The following is a 16,846-nucleotide window of genomic DNA, read 5'->3' on the forward strand; positions in this document are numbered from 1 at the left end:
TCCGCACTGTTAGGCAGACATGCAAACCAGTCGACCACAGTGCCACCCTCATGTGGTTCTCTTCAGTTTAATTCAGTCCCCTTGTGAACTTCAGCTGTGTTTCTCATCTGCACCCACGTCACTCTGGTTCCGAATGAATTTGGGCTTTGAATACTAAACATGTGCACAGCAGGCTGGAATAGCCACTCATACTGTATACGCAAAGCCTTTTTAAGCAGTAGAGGAAGTGGTGTTCTGTGAGGGTTTTTTTTTTTTTTGCATTCTTCCCCACAGAGGCCAGTTTGGGCTGTGCTGAATTGAATGTGTGTGTGCTTGCTAATGTTATTTTTCTACTCTTAAAAAACAATTTTGTTCTCAAATGTAAGAAATGCAGGAGCACATTACTACTGCAGTATTAACAATACATTTTTGGATTGGAGAAGGGAAGTCAGCGGTTGGTGAGCACGTTTTATGCAGTGTGCTCACCTCATCTGTCTTGTGATTTTTTTTCAGATCAGTTTGAGTGGGGATTGTTAATTTTATACTGTATGTAAAATTATGTCAAGAAGAGTTTGTTCATTCGACTGTATATCTCAGCATTAGAACGCTTTTGAATTTGTTACAATGCTACCTCCTTCAGTAAGAAATGCAGGCAGAAATGCCCTCTTATCTTTACGTCAAAACTGCAAAGAATTTTGTATTACTGTGTTTAGAATTTATGAATGCTGTAGTTTAATAACAATAAATCTATCAAATGACATATCATCAGCGTTTTTTTAATTATTCTTCAACTATATACCTAAATGCGGTTGATTAATGATTTAATTGTGATCATCATGATGTATGGGAATATTGCCAAATTTACTTGCGGCCTATTGATAGGAAGATCAGATGTGCGGACAGTGCGAACTAGCTAAAGTGATGCTGAGACACAAAAATGCTGATTTCATTATCCTACTGCATGTGCTAGCATTCACGTACCACTCTACTGGGGTTCTTCTACTTATGACGGTCTGCCATACAATGGTTCCAGGTTACAAAGGGCACGCAATGAACTGGCTTGTGCAGTGCCATAAGAACACATCGTCTTGCTACACAATAAATCATTTTACTCCCCTTTATTAGATTTTTTTGGGCGAGGGGCGGGGGTGGGTGTTTTGAATATTTTTATTCCCAATGCATTTTAATAGGAGTCAATTAGATGCAAATTTTCACCATTGCGGGCTCCCTATCACTGGCCAATATCGGTGTTTGGTTGACTGTAATCTTCTTTGTCAGACAGACACCAGTTCAAACTAAATCAATAGTTCCTTAGCTGGTTGTAGCCAAATAGTGCTCACCATCATGGCTTCTTCAAGATAAAATTAACGCCACGGTCAGAACTCTCTACGATCAAGTCATTGAATTATTCGCAATGACTATCCCAAGTATAACTCCCTATGCTTGAATAGAATCATGCTTTCTATTAAATGTTTTAATAAGGCACATGACCAAGCATCAAGCTTCAAGTGTGGACAACATAATTGACAACACACACACAGACACACACAATAAATAAAGATATCATGCTGCATGGTAATTTGGTCCATCTGCTCTGAATTGCATTTCTCCTGAAGTGAAGTATTCTGCGCTAACAACAGCATCACTGTAGTACTCATCATTGTCATTGTGAAGCATTCCACTGTTGTCACTATAGGACATTATTTTAGCATTTTAGTTTTCTAGCGGCCTCTTTTTAATTTTTTTTCCTTTCACTCCACCTCCCCCTCCACCTCGAAGCATTTCTGTTTCCCACATCGTCATCTTTGTCCTCCATCACTGCTCGACCTGCTCTTTTCCTGGAAAGCATTGATGCATAGAAAAGCAAGGGTTACGCCACATCCCCCAGCCCAATCATTAGTGGCCTCTCACCTACTGTCCCCCAATTGCATCTGGGAGATGGCAAATGGGGGATGGGCTAAGTATAAAGGGTGGGGCGGGTGGGGGAAGTTGTGCGCATGCCGTTTGCTCTTTGATGTGAGGGATATTAAATAAGGATGCTTGGGTGCATGACTGCAGGAACACTGGAATGTCGGTGGATCTTCTCAGGTTTATTTCCAGTTGACATTTGCTCAGCCTTTACGGGAGTAATGCTGATTGCTGATATTTCTGCAATTATAGGACAGGGAGAGAGAGTGCATGATGCTGAATGTTGTGGCAGTGGATTGTTATGGACACTATTTGTTTTTTTCCCCAACAATGATTTCAAGCAGTGTTTAATGCAGAACCCTGATGTGGTGACTGAGGAATAAGGAATTCGATTTGCAAAAAGGGATTTTCTGTTTTGCTTGACAGTGTAGATGTCATGATGGAAAACAAATATGTGGATTGTAACTAGGATACATGAAATGCAGTACTTTTCATATTTGGGTGGACCCAACCGAGCTTACTTTTGCTGCTGCTTTTGTTTCTCGTCTGTGTTCAGAAGTGGAGATGACCAGCGGGTGGCATGTCCACCTACATCATCTCTGCAGCTTCTAGTAAGTATCATAATGAAGTTATGTTTTAGTCATACTGGGATTTGTAACAACTATTATACTCTGTACGAAAGATTGTGCCTCTTCACAGCATCACAACTCTCCTATTTTGGTCCACTTGCTGATTAATGAGTGTGCACAAGTAATGTGGTTCTGCTTTTCACATTTTTTATTAATTAAAAAAAATATTTTTTATTTTTTTACATGCAGTGTAATCTAGCCTTAGTTTGAAAATAACCCCTTTGTTTTGCTGTTCTAAATTGTAGAATAAAAAGAATAAAAAATCAATTTTTCTTGCTGCTACAATATATGTTAGAGCAGAGCTCGTCTTAAACAAAAATCCTGAAGTTTAGATCTGATACTTTGATGGTAGACCTGCAGGGTAGAAGGGTTTTATTTGTGTGGATTTTGCAGTCTCAGTACAAAAAGCCACTCATATACCAGTGATGGACAATCTGTTCCTGGGACGGCCCCCCCATTTTGAGGATCAGAAGTTGTTGTTTTTTTTGGTTTGTTTTGCCCGTCCCTTTAATCGTCCCTAACCGGTCAAGTACCGACAGACAGCCATTTCACTATACTGACAGAAACACGCCCAGCCTGTTTAACATGTGCAATACACTCCAATCTCCAATACACTACTGTACTTTAGAGCGAATATGAAATATCACTACGTGCCGCATGGCTTGTGCGTGTTGTTCATAAGTGTAGGTTAATGGGAACATGCTGTGAACAACCCTAGCTGTAAAAAAAAAAATGATTAAAAGAAAATATGGGCCTGACCAAAAAAAAAATCAGATTTAGTATTATGTTTCGAATATAATCATTATGGAGTTAAACAGCTTTAATAAATGGCTGCTTGCTTAGTACAGTTACTGAATCACAAAGGAATATTAACTCATTGCATGTTGTACAAAGCAAAGTCAACGTTACTGCTTGGCGAAAACTTCTTTAAATTGCATACTTTGCTTTGTATTTGGATCCCTACAAGGAATACGGCGATTAGGATGATGCCTTTTACCGGTCAATTCCCCCCCCCCCCTTTTTTTTTCAGAGGAAAATTTGCATTTTCCTCTGAATTGTGCCAAATTCTCAGATTAAAAGTATAAAGTTAAAATATTTTAGTGGCCTCAACAGCGTGAATGAAAGAAAACAGTTACTTATTGGCCGTACTGGAGTCAGATGCACATGTATGTGTGTATTCATGCAGATATTCCATCCACCAGGCCTGTTTGCTTTCGCCAGTTGTTTTCAGAACTGTAGCAACGCTCCAAAGCCATTGCATCCACTCGCCACGTCCTGGATCGGAGACGAGCCGTGAAGCTGTGGTCTGTAGTTGCCTGTCTGCCGGGTGTTTACTCAACAGGACAGTAGCCTTTGTGGAGGACAAGTCTAGTGAGAATCTATTCACAGAGGAATCGAAGCAGAGAGGAGGGAAGCATACAGTAAACGCTGCTTTGCTAATTATGGGGCTGAGAGAAAAGAGGAAAAATGAAAGAAAATTAGCAACAGAGGGTGAGATCGGGAAAAAACGAGACCCACGCATTTATGCTCAGTCTTGTTTTTCATGTTCAGAACTGGCATGGCTTCAAAAGAACAATGTACCCACACAGACACTAACAATTGGATGGATTCAAGTCATAGTATCTTTGGGCTGTTTCTGGGAACATAGACGACAGGGACTCCCTGTTTATCATCAATGCAGACATTTTTTTCCCTAAACGTCTGTGAATAAGGTAAACAAAAGCAGTTGCTGAGCAGCGGCTTGGGCTCGTGAGTAATTTTTGCTCACTGCACTGTTTCCCTCCATTTGTATTCCACTGACCTGAAGAAGCAAGACGCTGCATAATCTTGTCACGCCTTGGTGAATGTTTCTTCATAGTCTCAACTGCAATTCTAGTCTGTGTGATTTCATAATAATGTTTTATGTACTCGGCGTCCTTTGAGTTTTTTTTCTGGATGGCATGACAATTTAGTATTAAAACAATGGTCAGAGTCAATTTATTCGCCTGTCTTTTTAAATGTACAATTCCCAATAACCCATATCCAGTATCATTATGAGTGGCCCGGTGTGCCAGTGGTTAGCATCGTCCTCACGGTGCAGATCCCGTGGGTTTGATCCTGGCTGTGGCCTTCCTGTGTGGAGTTTGCATGTTCTCCCCAGGCCTGCGTGGGTTTTCTTTGGGTACTCCGGTTTCCTCCCACATTCCCAAAACATGCATGGCAGGCTGACTGAATGATGGTGGATGTTTTTTTGTCTCTGTGTGCCTTGACTCGAAAATGGATAGACAGTATCATTGTTTACGAGGTCTGGAAGAACTCACAAGTGTAGCTGCCCTGAATCCAGGTAAACGGCTAAACAAGTTTTAGCCGCAGGCAGCAACAATACCAAAGTAAACAATACCAAATGATAAATGCTAATTTTCAACATTACTTTCCATTTAGCTTGAACTGCTTCTATGCCATCCAATTTAAAGTAGGGTAACCTCGTTATTACTCCAATGACCACCATTGACAATTGAACAATTTTTTAATGTGTTTAATCATTTTATGAAAGCTATGTTTTGTTGAAGTTAAATGAGTTTAGGATATGACACTTGTACACAGGAATCTGTATTTCTGTTTGAGCAATTGTGGACTGTAAATCAGGTCCATGTAGTCCGAAAGACTTAGGGAATTAGATCGTCCAACAAGATCTCTGCTAATTGAGGAACCATGGTGAGTCAACCACTCTATCGCGGTTTGTGTCAGGCTGGCCGAGTATTTGTTAGCCATTTGCGAAAACTGTACTTGTGTGCCCGGCAATTCTTGTGGCTCTCCCCAGCTCTAGTGCCAGATCCATAGCGAGCTGGATAATGGCCGAAAGCAAGGGCCTTGGTGGACTGACTCCTGGCCATGGAAGATGGCTCTTGGGACTTCTCTGGCAGAGAAAGCACCTGAGTCGGTGCGCAAAGGCAAAAAGTTACGACTTGACATAATCGGTCTTGCATTGACACACAGCTTGGGCTTTGGTACCACTCTTCTTGGGAGGGGTTGGAGTCTCTTCTATTCTTGAGTTGCTCACACTGAGAAGTCCAGCGAAGGTGTGGGCATACATGTTGCCCCCTTGCTCAGTGCCTGCATGTTGGGGTTCACTCCAGGAGATGAGAAGGTAGCCTATCTCCACCTTTAGGTGGTGAAATAGGTTCTAATTATTCTTCGTGCCTATTTAACAAACAGTAGATCAGCGTACCCATGAGGGCCGTGCATGAATTGGACATTCAGAGATTGTAATGTATAGTATGTGTGCTTAGAGTGCGCATGCATTGTGTGAACTGTTGCTATATATATTTTGAGAAGCACTACCATTTCCACGCAACATCATTGAGCCCAAATATGTTTTTTTTGGGTTTGTTTGTTTTTTGCTCGAGTGTACCAGCAAGATTGCGTCATTCAGTGATAACATTATAAGCCAACTGGTTGTCTTTGCTTGGGCTCATCGAGTTTAGCATGGGATTTTGACGTCGTTGGAAATTCTTTCTCTATTTCGCAGGTGCTTCACGGGACCGTCATATATTGTGCAGAATGCACGTAGGAAAAAATGTGTTTTATCCCATCCTCATACTATTGTAAGTTCAATTAATCTTATAGCCCTACTTACCCAGCATTTGATATACCTGCATAATTGAATAAGAATAATAGCGAATGAGCTGACTTCACTGCATTATCGTAAGAGTGTTGTAATGTTTTGGTTACCAATTAGAATTTCTATTAAAACACTTTGAGCAATGGCCGATCAAGTGTTTAAGAATGAGGCTTACGACGGAAGAATTTCCAGGTTTGACTGCCTCACCCGCTATTTATCACGCTTGATACCTCTTCATTTTCTCAATTTTGCAGTTTGACCTAATATTTTGGTCAGTGTCTTCATCCTTCTCTACTTGTTCAAATTCCGGGAAATGCAAATCTCTTAAGCATTATTATGTGAGATCTTTCAAAAAGTGACATTATTTGCTAGTTTAACCAACCGATCCTGATTCAATGCAGTGACTGGCAAATATGTTCTGCAAAGAAGCTTTCTGTCCACCCCCTCTTGATTTTCCTCAGCATTTTGTTTTCATGTCATCAGTTCACCTCCCATCTGGTCTGTGGAGCTGATGTGCAGTTATTTCTATCCCATTCTTTAAGCTTCCTTTTCCTCTGTGCTCTGAGGTTTCTCTTGCAGTGAAGATGTACACTTACACAAACCAACATAACACACTCATTGTGCGGCCAGTCTGTCAAGTTTTATTTAGTGGACTGTTGCTTGTTGGCTGTGTTTTTTTGTGTGGTGCTACAATCAGAGGATTGAGGATAGTTTGTATTGAGGAAGCAGATGAATGGTGTTGCTTGAGCTGAACAAAATCCACCACCATGCTGCTTTTTCTCCTTCATTGTTGTGTTTAGGCAACTCAGCTGGCTGCACTGTGCGCTTCCAGCGTATTCAATTGAGTTTTTAAATACAGATTGTTGCGCATGCATATTCAATGGTGAAAAAGGCCTTGTCTCCTCTTCTAAAGTGCTGAAGTGTCTCACAAGGGCCAGTTCTATACATGCATAGGAAGGAGCAGGCAGAAATGTTTAGGCATGCACATCAAGCTCCAGCGAATTTGTTGATGTTATTCAGTGTTTTCTTTGTTGGATATGGGTTGTCAGCAGGAATGTTGCAAATTCCATCTCACTTTCTTTCTGAGTCCTCCCAGCCGCTTGATGTCCTTCTGCTCGGCTTGTTTGCTTGTCTGGCCTCGTTAGCAAATGTGAAATCAACATTCATTTTATTTCTTTAATGGATATTCCGGGTGGCACGCTATTCGACTGGTTAGCACGTCCGGCTCTGGCCTCACTCTGCGGAGTTTGCTTGTTCTCCCCGTGCCTGCGTGGGTTTTCTCCGGGTAATCTGGTTTCCTCCCACATTCCAAAAAACATGCATGGCAGGTTAATGAACCCACTCTAAATTGTCGCTCGGTGTGATTGTGAGCATGAATGGTTGTTTGTGTATGTGTGCCCAGTGATTGGCTGGCAACCAGTTCAGGGTGTATACATCCGGCTTGACCACAGTCTCTTATCATGAAATCAGGCGCTTTTGTTTTTAACATTATACTTTTATTTATGAGCACACATGTGGACGCTAGTACAAGCAAGGTAGCGAGCAAGACCTACGGTTTTGTGTCTGTCCTGTGGCCAACCTAGCGATGTTTACGCTACAGTGAGCGACTTTTCGGATTTCTGTTGCAATGATTTTTCCAAAAAGATGAGCAAAAACAACAAAAGTGGTCCTAATGTGAGCAATATTCTTAGTTCCTGCAAAGTGGAAGGGAGGCTGAGAAGATTTGGCCTGATAGCACTGTATGCAACACTACAATTTTGTACATATTGGGTGTGTAAGTCATCATTGTATCATTATGCTGTACAACACTGTCAATAATATTATATTTCTCACTAGTGCTTATTTCAATCGATTAATCCGTTTTTTATTTTTGTTCATTAATACATGGATCGGATTTAAAAAAAGCATATTTTAATTTCCAACATCATTCTATCAATAAGGTAACTGAGCTTTTTTCAAGGTAAATGGCCATACTTGTACCAAGTACAAACAACTGTGAGCATATTTGTGTCATTTTATTTTGGATTCCATTTGTGAGTTGTTGGTGTTTGGGTACCACTAGGTACAATGGCACAATTATCTTTGCAAATGCATCTGACCCCTCCTCCATCCACGTTTATGTGTCAGAGCTGACAATATTTGACAGTTATTTATTCCTGTTGGTTCAGTATGAAATGTGACATACATACAATGGGCCACAAAAAGCTGTACAAATGGATTTGTCATTTTTAAGTAAGGCACGAGAGAAGGCTGTCACCAGGACAAAGAGATGACCACAACTATTGAAACGCTTTTACCTTCAATCTGCTGCTTGGGATTCCTAGTTATTCTGAAATATGAAGGCTAAATTGTATTATTCTGGCCCATTGGTTTGGAATTATTCAGGATTTGAATCATCTGCATCATTTTGGATTATTTATTGACTGTGAGCATGTCCACTCGAATCCCGTTTCCCCATTGGCACAAAATGGCCATTCTCAGCAACAGAAAGGGCCTTCTTACTTTGATTCCAAATGCATTTGTTACCACAGGTAGGTAAGCTAAAATATATTACAACTGTAGTAGAAATGTGTGTATGACATTTAAATTTATATTATACTTATTTTGACTTATATATTTCTTTGTGTTATCTATATTTATCATGTATGCCCTTATTTGCCTCATAATTCATGAATGAATGAATGAATGAATGAATGCCCTTATTTGCTGAGATCCTATATACCTGTGGCATATGCTACAATAAATTGTGTGCTCACGATATGAGACTGTGCGCGCTGTTGGTGGGCGTGTTTGATTGACTAAGTGGCGATCTTTTACTGAGGTTCCAAACAGCAGGAGTTGAACTGCATGTTCACTCACACATAACATACTGTTGGCAACAGTAGTCAGAGTGGAGGAGACCGCCATTTTTAAAAGCAGGGTAGCTAGCACTGATGGTTTTCACTATAGAAAATTAGATTGAACACGACGTGCACAAAATAAAGTTTGACGTGAAGAAATTGGAAATGTTAATGGAAGACAAACAAATACATGACTCTATCAAGTTCCAGGGGGAAAAAAAGAATAAAAACTATCACTGTAATAATTTGAGGGATGCCAGTAATGCCATCAAAGCCATTGTTTGTTTGGTTGAAGTTCTCCCCAATGCCCATCCTGCATAACATTGCATTTAAAACCTGGGACAGCACACCTGAAAAGATGCTGTAGGAGAGGCCAACACTCGACAATTTACGGAATGCACTGAAATGACTCAGAGCCAAGGAAATACAGAGTTGTCATGGCATATGGCATGACTTGTGACTTGCTTCTAATGAACTATCAATTCGACCATTCAGAAGCTCCGCATGTGCACAGCTGAATAGAGAAGATCACAATAGATTTCAAGTATGTTTACAAGCAGAAACGATCAATTCTCTTTGTTGCCTCAGATTTTGTGTCCTCATCATGATTACTTACGCAGTGAACGTCAGTTGCAGCTATCTTTCGAACACACCATTTAAAGAGGGAAACACATCATCTCAGGTTTTATAAATCATATTGAACATACTGTACTTCATTCTTCTATTTGCCTATAGTCATTACAAAATGAACTGCACAGAAATTGTGTGTTTGGTAAACACAATCCTATTAGCGGATTAGATTTTACATCTGTTTGTGTGTGCAATCAAGTTTGCACTTGGCTTTGCACACGCAAACTTTGAGTAAGTCAGGCCCCTGTAGTTTGTCATTTCCTCATAACAGGCACTCCTGCTTAGGAAAAAAAACAAAAGAAAAAAAACTGTGAATTAGCTCTTTGTTCAGTAATATCAGATAAGAATAAGAAAATCTTACATTGTCTCGCAATGGAGAAATTCCCATTGGAGAAAGTTTAGAAAATAAAACCAGTTTTGTGAGAATGGAAATTAATTTTGACTATTAGAAAGAAATGGCCCTGCATATCACAGGGTAATAAAAATGTCTCTGTTAATTCACATCAGAGCCTTTTGAGCATTTACTTCATGGTTTATTGATGTCAAGATGGCATAATAGACAGCTTTGTGTCCACATTATGCATGACCCTTGTGATTCTAAAAATAATATGGAAGCAGGCTAATCATTTGAGTCTTGTTGTGATCCAAATTGAAGTTGAAAGTCTTGACGATTGTTGTGTGATAAGTAAACAATGGCCGAAGCCAATATTCTTGTTAAGATTTTTACAGTAAGTCGAGAGAGTATACGGAGGATTAGAATCCATCATTACTAAAGCCTATTTCACCCATAAATCCAAAAATAACCACTGCATTCGGCAGGCTTAACTTTCTCTCGTTTTTGGGCGTAGCTCCTTAGGCTCTCAGGGAGGGGAGACACCGTTTAATGCAAAGCATTCGTTGTTACTAAATCTCTTCTTGGGGAGGGGTTACTGACATGGGGGGACAAGTCAAAGAAAAGACAGTTGTGTCAGCAGAAAAAGGGGCTGGCAGTGCTTTTGCATTTCTGCTGCTCAATGGGTGACAGGACGTTTGTCGATATATGGCTCTGTTTTTGTATGGATGTCTTGCCATCTAACAAGGTTACAGTCAGCGAGGAAAAACTGGTTGGGTGCTAGTTATTGCGAGAACTGAACAGGGCGTTGTGACATTTGTGTAGACTGATCAGGTTGGGTTTGGGACAATTTTGTTTAACCATGGCAGTCTTGGACAACCATAGCTGGCAGTACGCCCAAGCAGGGAAAGTCCTGATCAGGCTCTCAGGTAATATATTCCCTTTTTTTGTGGAATACTCATTATGTGTTTATTTGGTTGTTTGATATCATAATCGAAGCATTTCCAAGACCCCATTTGTGTTTTGTGGCTAATAATTCACTGCAGTATGCACAGTTTATTGTGTCCTGAGAATGCTCCGTATTGCTGTCTAGAGTAAACTGTGTTTTGATATTGTTTTCGGCGAGCTGGATCAATATGATTGGAAAATTGTGGAACATTGAATATGTGTGTAAATACAGTAGATAGTGCCATTACATCTCCGATGCTGCAATATTTAAAGGCATGTATCCTGTTTGTCAGCCCCTTGGGTGTATGCTATATACATTCGTGGAAATTACTGACACAGATAGCCTAAATGATGCATCAGTTGCAACTTCTGTTTGGGAACTAATTTGGCAAGTGCAGCAAATCAAGTCGTTCACTGGTGTTGTCGCTAACTGCAAGATTCTTTGTGGTTTAGGTTGTCTGAAAGGGTGTGTATCATGCTATTTTAAGCTTTTTACAGTAAACTATATGAGTATGTATGAATATATGTCATCATCGGCACAATGGCGATCGAATCTCTTCTGAAATCTTTGTTATTTTGGTGGCTGATTTTCAATCACGGATGTACGATACCTGGCTCACTGAAATCCCGCCTCTCCCCATCTGGTTGTCACACCACTTTCATGACATTGTCCAAAATACAAATAGGTCATCATGACAGGCCTTTCACATAAATGTCTTTTTTTTTAAACTTCAGTAAATGTGGCTTATTCATCTATTGTTGACCCTGGACTCAACGTGTTTCTTACGTAAATAAGAAATTATTCAGTACTAGTAGGTGATGAAGAGGGTTGACTGGCTACATTAAACCGTGGAAGGGGAGGCACAGAGAGCGAACACAAACAAAGTCAATGGGAATAACATATGAATAATATGTGTTGATTCAACTCAGAGGAAAGGTTGTTAATCAGGCTTACCAAGGTGTGAAATGAACAAAGAAACAGCTGTAGCACCATCATGAAACCACATGCATTACATAAAGGCTTCGAGAAGACAATGCAGAAAAGTTACTGCTTGAATTATACACTTCACTGTCCTCATAATTAGCTCGATAAAATAGTTTCTCCTTCAATGAAAGCCTCCAGCCGTCTTTTCTCTTGAAGCTGCTTTTAAGTTGCAAACACACCAGGAAAAAAGACCTTTAATTGGATTTGTTCTTTTGTAGAGTATAAAAATGCAATGCAAGGTCCAATTCTCAATGAAATGTTCACTCTATTTTAATAGTAGTCAAGTAAAAAAAAAAATAAAAAAAAAAAATTAATATATATATATATATATATATATATATATATATATATATATATATATATATATATATATATATATATATATATATATAATGTATCACCCTATCATTGCCAAATATTTGGTAATGATACTTCATTTATTAAACAATAATTTATATTTCAACAATATTGATCTCAGAGTTTCAATTCAATTTCCACGAGATGTTGGAGTTGGAATGGGCAGATGTCCCTAATGTGGCCGGTGAGTCCACTGTTTGTTGGCCATGTTGAGATTGTTGTTAAAACAGGACTCATGGCATAGCAATAGCAAAATCCAGTTCTGGCTTGATCAACCTCGAACCGCAGCTGAAATTTCGGCTTCCAAGATGCGTATAGCAGCAGATGCACGGCCGCACGTAATACGTTGAATAGCTACCTGGAACTTGTCATCAAAATCAATTGGGCAGTAGTGCAAATATCAGATAATGACCAGTTATCTGTCAAGTAACGACTTATTTTCCCGGCAGTGACGTTTTTGGGTGGTGGTAGAATCCTGAATGATGTGTGGTTATACTTAACACACATGCGGTTTGGATTGTAATTGCTCCCAATTTGAGGCCACATGGTTATGACAGCGATGACGGGCATCATGTGGTATTCTTGCATGAACAAATGCATCAAATCGAAGCTGACTCTCGGCCTAGAGCAGTGGTTCCCAACCACTGGGCCGTGGACTTGTACCAGAAAATAGGCCACTTGTTACCGGGCCACACAGAGAAATAAATATTTTGTTGAGCATCAGTCTAAAACAATTCTTGATTTGCTAATCGGGTTTATCTGCCTGCACCACTCTAAATTAGGGGTGTGGAAAATAATCGACCCCAAGTTATGTATTTAAATATAAATAGATCATTTTTACATCAATCAGATATTTTTAGTTTTAGTATTAATTTTAGTTTTATTTTAAATTGTGTATTTTTAGAGTGCAAATTCAAAAAAGGTCACAAAGTATTGTGGAATAAAATAAAGTAAACTTCTCTTTCCTGCGGTTGGCGAGCAGATCAGCCTACTGCCCGAAGACAGCTGGGATAGGCTCCAGCGCGCCCGCGGCCCCGACACGATAAGCGGTTTGTATAATGGATGGATGGAAACTACACTTCCCAAATGACTGTTCGACCTTCTTTCTTCTTGTGGCCACACAGTCAAAGCTCATTTGAAATTGATTGATAAAGACAAAAACAAAGGACATTTTCATTGTAATCATAGTTACCAGTAGTCAGTTTTAGAAACGTAAAATGTCTTGTTTAATTTTGTGAACAGAATGATGTCCAATTTTAGTTCTAGTTATTTGGTTTGTTTTCCTTAACTACAATAACATTGGTTGCTATATGATTTACAACCTGCCGTGTGGCCAGCTAACAAGATGATGGATGTGTCTTTTGCGAACATACTTTTCTATCCATCCATCTTCTACATCAAATTAAACAGAAGAAAAAAAAGTCCACGGTGACCAAGAGTATAAATTGCAGGCAATATTACTCGGTCTGTGAGTGTCTGGAAAATGGATTGCTCTCATTGTGAGTGTGCTATGCACAAGCAGCCTGTGATTGAAAATGTGTGATTCATGCTTGGCAGACTTGTAAATGAGTTTATTTGAAGTGACGAGAGATGATTGCTTCTGTGGTTGTATTGTTACATTTGTGTTTAGTATTTGCACTTATCGGTGATGATGACCATTTCATGAATGACAGTGCAAGCTAATACCTGTGTCCTGCGATTTTTTTTTTTAATTGTTGAGGTTATCGGTTACGTTTCTTGCAAGTATGTCATTTGGTTGGGTTGAAGTTCATCGTCAGCAGTTTATGTTTGGCCGATGTCTTACGGCTGATTGACACAAATCAGGGGATAATGTTGGATGTGCATAAAAGGTAGATACTTGAGTTCATCTAAAATTAGGAACCGGATTATACAACACATTTGTGTTACAGTAGCTCAGAGAAAACAGCAATGGAGGACTATGTATCGGATACATTATACTAAATTCAACAGTATTCATTTTCTGCTTGTTCTCTACATGAATAAGTTACAGTATAGTTCAAGTATGCTGGAATTGAAAAAGTTACTGATTCTGGAACTGAAAGAGAAGGTCGGGCAAGGCACATGGCAACCAACATACTGTATTGTGTCATCATAATGTGATAATCTTATAGTATTACAGTACTTTATACTTGCTCTACAATATATAGTTACTTGCATAGAATATTAAAACAGAAGAAATTTGGATCGCTTGGGTTGTTAAAATACAACCCATAATGTGTTCAATTATTCACAGGATACTTTGCTCCAACCTTTTTTGGCCTCGACCTGTATCCTTCGTGCTGCAGTTTCTGAAATATATTTGGCAGAACATGAGAAACTATTTGTTTTTGTATTAATTTGATCATCCACTGACAAATATTTTAAACTATCATTTTGTGATGCCAAATTTAAAAGTGGAATCTCCCCAAGGTGTCTTTATTGCACCTTTTCCGGTGTCTCCAAGTGCTTCACATCTGTGGACCGCATGATCTCGGTCCAACAAAGGCTGTAAACCCTGAATTGAGACACAGCAACTGTTTTGTTTTGACATGATCCGAGCCTCGAAATTTGGTGAAACCAACGTGTCCTCGTAAAAGTCTATTCTGGTACGGTAAAGAATGATGTGCAGCATTTACATAAGGTGATACATACTGTCTGAAGTTGTACAACACATCTCAACACTTATCCTGCTTTCAAGTATGATTCATTCATTCATTCATCTTCCTAACCGCTTGATCCTCACTAGGGTCGCGTGGGGTGCTGGAGCCTATCCCAGCTGTCTCCGGGCAGTAGGCGGGGGACACCCTGAATCGGTTGCCAACCAATCGCAGGGCACACAGAGACGAACAACCATCCACGCTCACACTCACACCTAGGGACAATTTAGAGTGTTCAATCAGCCTGCCATGCATATTTATGGAATGTGGGAGGAAACCAGAGTACCCGGAGAAAACCCACGCAGGCCCGGGGAGAACATGCAAACTCCACACAGGGAGGCCGGAGCTGGAATCGAACCCAGTACCTCTGCACTGTGAAGCCGATGTGCTAACCACTGGACTACCGGGCCGCCGCTTTCAAGTATGAAGATTGTTAAATTTGAATACGTTGAGCCTGTGGAATATCAGATGTTCTCACATCAAAGGTGATTTTTGAGAGCACGAAAATGAGAGTTCACAGTAAATGTGTGACTTGCATCTGTGATGTTGAATAAGTCCAGTTATGTGTAAAGAGTAACGGAAGAGGCTAGAAACTGGTGATAAATATCTAATATGGTTGCCTTGTTTTTTTTTTCCTCCCCGTTTTCAAGACACTGTGTACTACATTTCTGATTGTTCGATTCCAACCATAGTATTGGTTGTTCACTAACACAGACTTTTCTTTATGTATCGCATGTTTCCATCATAGTTGGTCTTCCTTAATGTCTTGTATTTAAGAGAAGAAACACACACACACACACACACACACACACACACACACACACACACACGCACACTTTCCGCACCATAATGCAAGCCTAAAAGCATTCAATTTTCCCAAAAGCCGACAGTGCTCCCTATAATCCGATGCGCCTTATATATGGTGTTCGTTACAGTCTCTTTATAGTCCCCATTTAGTTGTTTCCCTGTTTGCGTTCCTATGCCATCTACTCGTGATTATTAGCAGGAACCAATTGCAACATAAAAGGATTCTGCCCGACACTAATTGGCATGTGCATTCACCAACACACACTCAAACAGACAACTGCATTGTGAGCTCTGCGCAGCCATTATGAAAAGATGATAATACGAAAAGCATCGTTAACTACTGACTAAATGAAGGAAAGAGGAGACAAGCAAGACTTCCAAGGATATTGAGCCCCTTGTAGATGTGAGCCCATGAGGTTCCTGTGCCTTTTTTGTAGAATCTGTTGTCTTCATAACGTTTGTCTTTCATTTACTGTTTTGTAATGCCATTTGTATTTAGAAATTGTATGTCTGTGTTCGTGACCAGTTCACACGGCTTGCCAATGAATAAAGCCTGTGTTTTTATGGACTGTCATGCTTCATGCTCCATCCTGAGTGAGCTACATATGAATCAATATTATGATTTCTTGGATGTACTATTTTAAAAGACAAGCACGGAGTCCAGGGACCCCACACAAGAAATATGACCTAGCGACCTACCAACACTCGGACTGGATTTGCAGGATACCGATCCATGCAAAAAGCAAAACAACTGTCAAAGGACCTGTGACAAAAATGTTTTCAACTTTGTAAAATTAGGCTAAGGAATGTTGAAAAGCGATCCAAAAAGACTTGAAATAATGATAAAGTGGAAGACTTGTGTTTCTGTTGATGCCAAGCAATGGTCAGGTAGACCAAGAGAATTCAACCACAACTGCCATCTCTGGGAGTGTGGCTTCGATTTTCTTGAAAGAAAAGTATGCATTATACACATTCTGCCAGAGAATGTAAAGTGCATTTGTACCCATTATAATCCCCTTTTTGGGAGTATATGACATGAGAAATTGATGGATGAATGAATGAAAAGATAAAAAACTCAAGACTAATATAATATATAGTCTTATATATATAGTAATATATACATATTATATATATTATAGTCTTAATATATAGTCTCTCTCTCTCTCTCTCTCTC

The 16,846-nt window shown here is 39.7% G+C and overlaps 1 protein-coding gene across 2 annotated transcripts in view; it reads left to right on the forward strand.

The window, feature by feature from the left end:
• triob (trio Rho guanine nucleotide exchange factor b) overlaps nt 1-16,846 on the forward strand; it is a 97,838-nt gene that overhangs the window by 13,190 nt on the left and 67,802 nt on the right. The gene's annotated exons all lie outside the window — the stretch shown is intronic.

This window comes from Hippocampus zosterae, chromosome 5 (assembly GCF_025434085.1).
Source record: "Hippocampus zosterae strain Florida chromosome 5, ASM2543408v3, whole genome shotgun sequence".
Classification (NCBI taxonomy): domain Eukaryota; kingdom Metazoa; phylum Chordata; class Actinopteri; order Syngnathiformes; family Syngnathidae; genus Hippocampus; species Hippocampus zosterae.